The sequence below is a fragment of the Vicia villosa genome, linkage group LG2 (genome assembly GCF_029867415.1).
Source record: "Vicia villosa cultivar HV-30 ecotype Madison, WI linkage group LG2, Vvil1.0, whole genome shotgun sequence".
Lineage (NCBI taxonomy): Eukaryota > Viridiplantae > Streptophyta > Magnoliopsida > Fabales > Fabaceae > Vicia > Vicia villosa.
Window position 1 is genome coordinate 46,997,691 of NC_081181.1, and position 12,381 is coordinate 47,010,071.

Consider the following 12,381-nt stretch of genomic DNA (forward strand, 5'->3'; position numbering starts at 1 on the left):
TAGGGAAACATCATTCAGAAGGGGTGAGATATCGAAAAATATAAACAAAAGTATGATAATTAATATATTAGATCAGATCATACAATTATCACCACTTCCAAACAACAGTTATAATAACAATTAGCAACAACGGTTATAACAATTATAACAAACATCGGCAACAACAGTTATCACAATAACTACGATAGTTATTTCGCACATCAAACCAACACAACTTATATCAACAGCAACTCATAACAACATTAATTTCACAACGACTTAAAATGCGATACAACTATGCACATGTATGTGGTACCCAGGGCTTCAGCCCCCATCGCCAATTGCCAGTTAAACTGAGGCATCAAGTCATAAGCCTTCGTCACTAATTTGCCAATCCAGGCCATCGCCAAAAATGCATATGTATATGAATGCAACAAACACATACAACAACAACATCATCGTCACAAAAGGCATAAGCCTATATCGTCGCTATACCAATAAATAGAGGTATACATCGTCACTAAAACATCCTGCAGCTTTGCATCAAACAACAATAATATACACATCGCTGAGAAATCACGAGAAAATAACAACATAACGTACTCATCATAATTCAAAAAACATGCCAATCACGATCACCTACTAACATATAGGAACTACCTCTACAATTTTCAATTAATTCTGGATAACTAAATATCCCGCTAGATCTACTAATTCGGTACTGTCTTTATCAACTGTTATTAATACTAGTCAATTATTACTATTCTACTAAATATATATATATATATATATATATATATATATATATATATATATATATATATATATATATATATATATAATATATACTAACTATGTATTAATCAATTCAACTATATAAATACCTCTAAATCCAAAATATATTATTAATATAGTAACTACTATCATTATTATTATAATTAATACTAACTATTATTTTATATATATTCTTTCATGAATAGATCTAACAAGCCACCACCATATTCTATACTAACAGAACTTCATAAATTAGTTCATATGCTTATGTATATATAACTAATAGTATGTTAACGTAACATTTCCAAGCGTTTACGCCGAGCGGGAAGAAGCATAATGACAATTACTTAACATTATACTTGGGAACACACCATATTAACTTACCTTCATAGCAATTAATTTATCTATATAACAATAACACACATGTTTTTTTTTTCCAACTCAAGGTAAGTACTAGTGTTATCTAATTAACCAGTGTGCCACTCGGCACCTTTTCTTATTGTGCCCTTCGGCACATGTGGTGTGCCTATCGGCAAACACCCCCCACCATCCCTGCCGATCGACAGGCTTACTTCTATTTCGTTCGTGTAATGAGTTCTTCTGCTATTTCAGATCCCTTTCATTCACAGTTTTACAACTCAAACTAATACCACATATAATCAACACAGCAACATAGATTTTCTTTTTACAGACACAATGAATACTTACCGATACAATAATAATACAGTACCACCAATTTCATAGCAATTTTATACAATTCAATCCCCACATACTAATCATCATATTTCCGGTTATATAATTCGAACCCCACCCTTACCTTGTATATGGAGATCGCCTCTAATATCCGATCGAGTCCCTAATTTTTGGTTTCGGCTTGCACTTCTCGTATCCTCTCTTCCAAACCCTTGTGCTCTAACTTTTGTTCTTCTTTTCTTTTCTACGTAAAAACCTAATTTGTTTCACTACTACTACTTATATAACACCTAATATTCTGTTAATAATTCAAATAATTTCACTTTGGGCCAACTAATTCACACGGGCAGCACAACATTCAGCCCAATTAAATTTTATTTTATTAAAACTCCCTATTTACTTATCACCTCATATTTTACGGTCTAATTTAATTTGCTCCGAAAATTCCCAAAATAATTCACGACACTCTAATAATATTTCTAATACTAAAAATATTAAAAATCTCAATTAGTTATCGATCCGCTATCCCGAACTAATACCGACCAAAAACTCCCAAAATACAAAAATTTCAATAAACACTCCAAACGTCTAAATTAAGCGATTAATTGAATTTCCGGGCGTTATAACTCTCCCCTACTTAGAATATTTTCGTCCTCGAAAATCTATCTGACATAATCATCCTTAACACATCCTTCAAATCTAGTCCTTCGATCAAACGACAACTCGATCACGGTTTAAATCCAATACTTATACCTCAATCTTCCAATAGGATTGCAACATAATCCTTACTAACTTGCCAACCATTTTAGCAATATCTTGAGACAACATCTTACAACGTAGCAACAGATATCACTCGCTTACATCTGGTTATACAATCCCACCTCATCATCCTCAGCGACATATTCAACACCAAACACATACGCAATTCTTATTTCCATATTCAGGTGTCCTTCACTACCGAAGCACCAACAACTTACAATCAAAGCATAACCGAGAAGCACAGCTTCTCCCCCACTTAGTTTCAAACCAACTCCTGCAACATTCAGAAAGTAACAAGTACCGACAGTGTTTCACACACTTGTCGCGTACAGAAGAATAAACAACATTAGACAACTTGGCCGGACGGACCGACCTGCTCTGATACCACTAATGTAACACCCCAAATTCTACCCAAAATTAGAATTAAAAATCAGAGTATAAATTCCAAACAAGTTCATTTGAGGTATCACATATTCGTCATTTCAAAAACAACTACGGCTTATTTGCCTTCATATAGATACATAGCACAGGAGTTTAAAACGGACAATTAAATCATTATTCAAAAATAACTTTGTTTCAAATTAAATAATTAACTCGCAGCGGAATCATCAAACTTCATAGATATTCAAATCAAGTCGTAGCATCATTGCATAGTAACTTTAAGTTATAATTTAAAACATAATTCACTTAAAAATTCAGCAAACAAAATAATAAATAAAACAATCGCTTTATCCCCCGAGTACTACTTATCGGAGCAAGACACCAACTCGAATAACAACAACTAAAGACTTCATAAAATCACTTCAAACTTCCACCGCTATCTTGAGTACCTGTCCATTTCCCATGGTAGGGAAACATCATTCAGAAGGGGTGAGATATCGAAAAATATAAACAAAAGTATGATAATTAATATATTAGATCAGATCATACAATTATCACCACTTCCAAACAACAGTTATAATAACAATTAGCAACAACGGTTATAACAATTATAACAAACATCGGCAACAACAGTTATCACAATAACTACGATAGTTATTTCGCACATCAAACCAACACAACTTATATCAACAGCAACTCATAACAACATTAATTTCACAACGACTTAAAATGCGATACAACTATGCACATGTATGTGGTACCCAGGGCTTCAGCCCCCATCGCCAATTGCCAGTTAAACTGAGGCATCAAGTCATAAGCCTTCGTCACTAATTTGCCAATCCAGGCCATCGCCAAAAATGCATATGTATATGAATGCAACAAACACATACAACAACAACATCATCGTCACAAAAGGCATAAGCCTATATCGTCGCTATACCAATAAATAGAGGTATACATCGTCACTAAAACATCCTGCAGCTTTGCATCAAACAACAATAATATACACATCGCTGAGAAATCACGAGAAAATAACAACATAACGTACTCATCATAATTCAAAAAACATGCCAATCACGATCACCTACTAACATATAGGAACTACCTCTACAATTTTCAATTAATTCTGGATAACTAAATTTACCGCTAGATCTACTAATTCGGTACTGTCTTTATCAACTGTTATTAATACTAGTCAATTATTACTATTCTACTAAATATATATATATATATATATATATATATATATATATATATATATATATATATATATATATATATATATATATATATATACTAACTATGTATTAATCAATTCAACTATATAAATACCTCTAAATCCAAAATATATTATTAATATAATAACTACTATCATTATTATTATAATTAATACTAACTATTATTTTATATATATTCTTTCATGAATAGATCTAACAAGCCACCACCATATTCTATACTAACAGAACTTCATAAATTAGTTCATATGCTTATGTATATATAACTAATAGTATGTTAACGTAACATTTCCAAGCGTTTACGCCGAGCGGGAAGAAGCATAATGACAATTACTTAACATTATACTTGGGAACACACCATATTAACTTACCTTCATAGCAATTAATTTATCTATATAACAATAACACACATGTTTTTTTTTCCAACTCAAGGTAAGTACTAGTGTTATCTAATTAACCAGTGTGCCACTCGGCACCTTTTCTTGTTGTGCCCTTCGGCACATGTGGTGTGCCTATCGGCAAACACCCCCCACCATCCCTGCCGATCGGCAGGCTTACTTCTATTTCGTTCGTGTAATGAGTTCTTCTGCTATTTCAGATCCCTTTCATTCACAGTTTTACAACTCAAACTAATACCACATATAATCAACACAGCAACATAGATTTTCTTTTTACAGACACAATGAATACTTACCGATACAATAATAATACAGTACCACCAATTTCATAGCAATTTTATACAATTCAATCCCCACATACTAATCATCATATTTCCGGTTATATAATTCGAACCCCACCCTTACCTTGTATATGGAGATCGCCTCTAATATCCGATCGAGTCCCTAATTTTTGGTTTCGGCTTGCACTTCTCGTATCCTCTCTTCCAAACCCTTGTGCTCTAACTTTTGTTCTTCTTTTCTTTTCTACGTAAAAACCTAATTTGTTTCACTACTACTACTTATATAACACCTAATATTCTGTTAATAATTCAAATAATTTCACTTTGGGCCAACTAATTCACACGGGCAGCACAACATTCAGCCCAATTAAATTTTATTTTATTAAAACTCCCTATTTACTTATCACCTCATATTTTACGGTCTAATTTAATTTGCTCCGAAAATTCCCAAAATAATTCACGACACTCTAATAATATTTCTAATACTAAAAATATTAAAAATCTCAATTAGTTATCGATCCGCTATCCCGAACTAATACCGACCAAAAACTCCCAAAATACAAAAATTTCAATAAACACTCCAAACGTCTAAATTAAGCGAATAATTGAATTTCCGGGCGTTATAACTCTCCCCTACTTAGAATATTTTCGTCCTCGAAAATCTATCTGACATAATCATCCTTAACACATCCTTCAAATCTAGTCCTTCGATCAAACGACAACTCGATCACGGTTTAAATCCAATACTTATACCTCAATCTTCCAATAGGATTGCAACATAATCCTTACTAACTTGCCAACCATTTTAGCAATATCTTGAGACAACATCTTACAACGTAGCAACAGATATCACTCGCTTACATCTGGTTATACAATCCCACCTCATCATCCTCAGCGACATATTCAACACCAAACACATACGCAATTCTTATTTCCATATTCAGGTGTCCTTCACTACCGAAGCACCAACAACTTACAATCAAAGCATAACCGAGAAGCACAGCTTCTCCCCCACTTAGTTTCAAACCAACTCCTGCAACATTCAGAAAGTAACAAGTACCGACAGTGTTTCACACACTTGTCGCGTACAGAAGAATAAACAACATTAGACAACTTGGCCGGACGGACCGACCTGCTCTGATACCACTAATGTAACACCCCAAATTCTACCCAAAATTAGAATTAAAAATCAGAGTATAAATTCCAAACAAGTTCATTTGAGGTATCACATATTCGTCATTTCAAAAACAACTACGGCTTATTTGCCTTCATATAGATACATAGCACAGGAGTTTAAAACGGACAATTAAATCATTATTCAAAAATCACTTTGTTTCAAATTAAATAATTAACTCGCAGCGGAATCATCAAACTTCATAGATATTCAAATCAAGTCGTAGCATCATTGCATAGTAACTTTAAGTTATAATTTAAAACATAATTCACTTAAAAATTCAGCAAACAAAATAATAAATAAAACAATCGCTTTATCCCCCGAGTACTACTTATCGGAGCAAGACACCAACTCGAATAACAACAACTAAAGACTTCATAAAATCACTTCAAACTTCCACCGCTATCTTGAGTACCTGTCCATTTCCCATGGTAGGGAAACATCATTCAGAAGGGGTGAGATATCGAAAAATATAAACAAAAGTATGATAATTAATATATTAGATCAGATCATACAATTATCACCACTTCCAAACAACAGTTATAATAACAATTAGCAACAACGGTTATAACAATTATAACAAACATCGGCAACAACAGTTATCACAATAACTACGATAGTTATTTCGCACATCAAACCAACACAACTTATATCAACAGCAACTCATAACAACATTAATTTCACAACGACTTAAAATGCGATACAACTATGCACATGTATGTGGTACCCAGGGCTTCAGCCCCCATCGCCAATTGCCAGTTAAACTGAGGCATCAAGTCATAAGCCTTCGTCACTAATTTGCCAATCCAGGCCATCGCCAAAAATGCATATGTATATGAATGCAACAAACACATACAACAACAACATCATCGTCACAAAAGGCATAAGCCTATATCGTCGCTATACCAATAAATAGAGGTATACATCGTCACTAAAACATCCTGCAGCTTTGCATCAAACAACAATAATATACACATCGCTGAGAAATCACGAGAAAATAACAACATAACGTACTCATCATAATTCAAAAAACATGCCAATCACGATCACCTACTAACATATAGGAACTACCTCTACAATTTTCAATTAATTCTGGATAACTAAATTTACCGCTAGATCTACTAATTCGGTACTGTCTTTATCAACTGTTATTAATACTAGTCAATTATTACTATTCTACTAAATATATATATATATATATATATATATATATATATATATATATATATATATATATATATATATATATATATATACTAACTATGTATTAATCAATTCAACTATATAAATACCTCTAAATCCAAAATATATTATTAATATAATAACTACTATCATTATTATTATAATTAATACTAACTATTATTTTATATATATTCTTTCATGAATAGATCTAACAAGCCACCACCATATTCTATACTAACAGAACTTCATAAATTAGTTCATATGCTTATGTATATATAACTAATAGTATGTTAACGTAACATTTCCAAGCGTTTACGCCGAGCGGGAAGAAGCATAATGACAATTACTTAACATTATACTTGGGAACACACCATATTAACTTACCTTCATAGCAATTAATTTATCTATATAACAATAACACACATGTTTTTTTTTCCAACTCAAGGTAAGTACTAGTGTTATCTAATTAACCAGTGTGCCACTCGGCACCTTTTCTTGTTGTGCCCTTCGGCACATGTGGTGTGCCTATCGGCAAACACCCCCCACCATCCCTGCCGATCGGCAGGCTTACTTCTATTTCGTTCGTGTAATGAGTTCTTCTGCTATTTCAGATCCCTTTCATTCACAGTTTTACAACTCAAACTAATACCACATATAATCAACACAGCAACATAGATTTTCTTTTTACAGACACAATGAATACTTACCGATACAATAATAATACAGTACCACCAATTTCATAGCAATTTTATACAATTCAATCCCCACATACTAATCATCATATTTCCGGTTATATAATTCGAACCCCACCCTTACCTTGTATATGGAGATCGCCTCTAATATCCGATCGAGTCCCTAATTTTTGGTTTCGGCTTGCACTTCTCGTATCCTCTCTTCCAAACCCTTGTGCTCTAACTTTTGTTCTTCTTTTCTTTTCTACGTAAAAACCTAATTTGTTTCACTACTACTACTTATATAACACCTAATATTCTGTTAATAATTCAAATAATTTCACTTTGGGCCAACTAATTCACACGGGCAGCACAACATTCAGCCCAATTAAATTTTATTTTATTAAAACTCCCTATTTACTTATCACCTCATATTTTACGGTCTAATTTAATTTGCTCCGAAAATTCCCAAAATAATTCACGACACTCTAATAATATTTCTAATACTAAAAATATTAAAAATCTCAATTAGTTATCGATCCGCTATCCCGAACTAATACCGACCAAAAACTCCCAAAATACAAAAATTTCAATAAACACTCCAAACGTCTAAATTAAGCGATTAATTGAATTTCCGGGCGTTATAACTCTCCCCTACTTAGAATATTTTCGTCCTCGAAAATCTATCTGACATAATCATCCTTAACACATCCTTCAAATCTAGTCCTTCGATCAAACGACAACTCGATCACGGTTTAAATCCAATACTTATACCTCAATCTTCCAATAGGATTGCAACATAATCCTTACTAACTTGCCAACCATTTTAGCAATATCTTGAGACAACATCTTACAACGTAGCAACAGATATCACTCGCTTACATCTGGTTATACAATCCCACCTCATCATCCTCAGCGACATATTCAACACCAAACACATACGCAATTCTTATTTCCATATTCAGGTGTCCTTCACTACCGAAGCACCAACAACTTACAATCAAAGCATAACCGAGAAGCACAGCTTCTCCCCCACTTAGTTTCAAACCAACTCCTGCAACATTCAGAAAGTAACAAGTACCGACAGTGTTTCACACACTTGTCGCGTACAGAAGAATAAACAACATTAGACAATTTGGCCGGACGGACCGACCTGCTCTGATACCACTAATGTAACACCCCAAATTCTACCCAAAATTAGAATTAAAAATCAGAGTATAAATTCCAAACAAGTTCATTTGAGGTATCACATATTCGTCATTTCAAAAACAACTACGGCTTATTTGCCTTCATATAGATACATAGCACAGGAGTTTAAAACGGACAATTAAATCATTATTCAAAAATCACTTTGTTTCAAATTAAATAATTAACTCGCAGCGGAATCATCAAACTTCATAGATATTCAAATCAAGTCGTAGCATCATTGCATAGTAACTTTAAGTTATAATTTAAAACATAATTCACTTAAAAATTCAGCAAACAAAATAATAAATAAAACAATCGCTTTATCCCCCGAGTACTACTTATCGGAGCAAGACACCAACTCGAATAACAACAACTAAAGACTTCATAAAATCACTTCAAACTTCCACCGCTATCTTGAGTACCTGTCCATTTCCCATGGTAGGGAAACATCATTCAGAAGGGGTGAGATATCGAAAAATATAAACAAAAGTATGATAATTAATATATTAGATCAGATCATACAATTATCACCACTTCCAAACAACAGTTATAATAACAATTAGCAACAACGGTTATAACAATTATAACAAACATCGGCAACAACAGTTATCACAATAACTACGATAGTTATTTCGCACATCAAACCAACACAACTTATATCAACAGCAACTCATAACAACATTAATTTCACAACGACTTAAAATGCGATACAACTATGCACATGTATGTGGTACCCAGGGCTTCAGCCCCCATCGCCAATTGCCAGTTAAACTGAGGCATCAAGTCATAAGCCTTCGTCACTAATTTGCCAATCCAGGCCATCGCCAAAAATGCATATGTATATGAATGCAACAAACACATACAACAACAACATCATCGTCACAAAAGGCATAAGCCTATATCGTCGCTATACCAATAAATAGAGGTATACATCGTCACTAAAACATCCTGCAGCTTTGCATCAAACAACAATAATATACACATCGCTGAGAAATCACGAGAAAATAACAACATAACGTACTCATCATAATTCAAAAAACATGCCAATCACGATCACCTACTAACATATAGGAACTACCTCTACAATTTTCAATTAATTCTGGATAACTAAATTTACCGCTAGATCTACTAATTCGGTACTGTCTTTATCAACTGTTATTAATACTAGTCAATTATTACTATTCTACTAATATATATATATATATATATATATATATATATATATATATATATATATATATATATATATATATATATATATACTAACTATGTATTAATCAATTCAACTATATAAATACCTCTAAATCCAAAATATATTATTAATATAATAACTACTATCATTATTATTATAATTAATACTAACTATTATTTTATATATATTCTTTCATGAATAGATCTAACAAGCCACCACCATATTCTATACTAACAGAACTTCATAAATTAGTTCATATGCTTATGTATATATAACTAATAGTATGTTAACGTAACATTTCCAAGCGTTTACGCCGAGCGGGAAGAAGCATAATGACAATTACTTAACATTATACTTGGGAACACACCATATTAACTTACCTTCATAGCAATTAATTTATCTATATAACAATAACACACATGTTTTTTTTTCCAACTCAAGGTAAGTACTAGTGTTATCTAATTAACCAGTGTGCCACTCGGCACCTTTTCTTGTTGTGCCCTTCGGCACATGTGGTGTGCCTATCGGCAAACACCCCCCACCATCCCTGCCGATCGGCAGGCTTACTTCTATTTCGTTCGTGTAATGAGTTCTTCTGCTATTTCAGATCCCTTTCATTCACAGTTTTACAACTCAAACTAATACCACATATAATCAACACAGCAACATAGATTTTCTTTTTACAGACACAATGAATACTTACCGATACAATAATAATACAGTACCACCAATTTCATAGCAATTTTATACAATTCAATCCCCACATACTAATCATCATATTTCCGGTTATATAATTCGAACCCCACCCTTACCTTGTATATGGAGATCGCCTCTAATATCCGATCGAGTCCCTAATTTTTGGTTTCGGCTTGCACTTCTCGTATCCTCTCTTCCAAACCCTTGTGCTCTAACTTTTGTTCTTCTTTTCTTTTCTACGTAAAAACCTAATTTGTTTCACTACTACTACTTATATAACACCTAATATTCTGTTAATAATTCAAATAATTTCACTTTGGGCCAACTAATTCACACGGGCAGCACAACATTCAGCCCAATTAAATTTTATTTTATTAAAACTCCCTATTTACTTATCACCTCATATTTTACGGTCTAATTTAATTTGCTCCGAAAATTCCCAAAATAATTCACGACACTCTAATAATATTTCTAATACTAAAAATATTAAAAATCTCAATTAGTTATCGATCCGCTATCCCGAACTAATACCGACCAAAAACTCCCAAAATACAAAAATTTCAATAAACACTCCAAACGTCTAAATTAAGCGATTAATTGAATTTCCGGGCGTTATAACTCTCCCCTACTTAGAATATTTTCGTCCTCGAAAATCTATCTGACATAATCATCCTTAACACATCCTTCAAATCTAGTCCTTCGATCAAACGACAACTCGATCACGGTTTAAATCCAATACTTATACCTCAATCTTCCAATAGGATTGCAACATAATCCTTACTAACTTGCCAACCATTTTAGCAATATCTTGAGACAACATCTTACAACGTAGCAACAGATATCACTCGCTTACATCTGGTTATACAATCCCACCTCATCATCCTCAGCGACATATTCAACACCAAACACATACGCAATTCTTATTTCCATATTCAGGTGTCCTTCACTACCGAAGCACCAACAACTTACAATCAAAGCATAACCGAGAAGCACAGCTTCTCCCCCACTTAGTTTCAAACCAACTCCTGCAACATTCAGAAAGTAACAAGTACCGACAGTGTTTCACACACTTGTCGCGTACAGAAGAATAAACAACATTAGACAATTTGGCCGGACGGACCGACCTGCTCTGATACCACTAATGTAACACCCCAAATTCTACCCAAAATTAGAATTAAAAATCAGAGTATAAATTCCAAACAAGTTCATTTGAGGTATCACATATTCGTCATTTCAAAAACAACTACGGCTTATTTGCCTTCATATAGATACATAGCACAGGAGTTTAAAACGGACAATTAAATCATTATTCAAAAATCACTTTGTTTCAAATTAAATAATTAACTCGCAGCGGAATCATCAAACTTCATAGATATTCAAATCAAGTCGTAGCATCATTGCATAGTAACTTTAAGTTATAATTTAAAACATAATTCACTTAAAAATTCAGCAAACAAAATAATAAATAAAACAATCGCTTTATCCCCCGAGTACTACTTATCGGAGCAAGACACCAACTCGAATAACAACAACTAAAGACTTCATAAAATCACTTCAAACTTCCACCGCTATCTTGAGTACCTGTCCATTTCCCATGGTAGGGAAACATCATTCAGAAGGGGTGAGATATCGAAAAATATAAACAAAAGTATGATAATTAATATATTAGATCAGATCATACAATTATCACCACTTCCAAACAACAGTTATAATAACAATTAGCAACAACGGTTATAACAATTATAACAAACATCGGCAACAACAGTTATCACAATAAC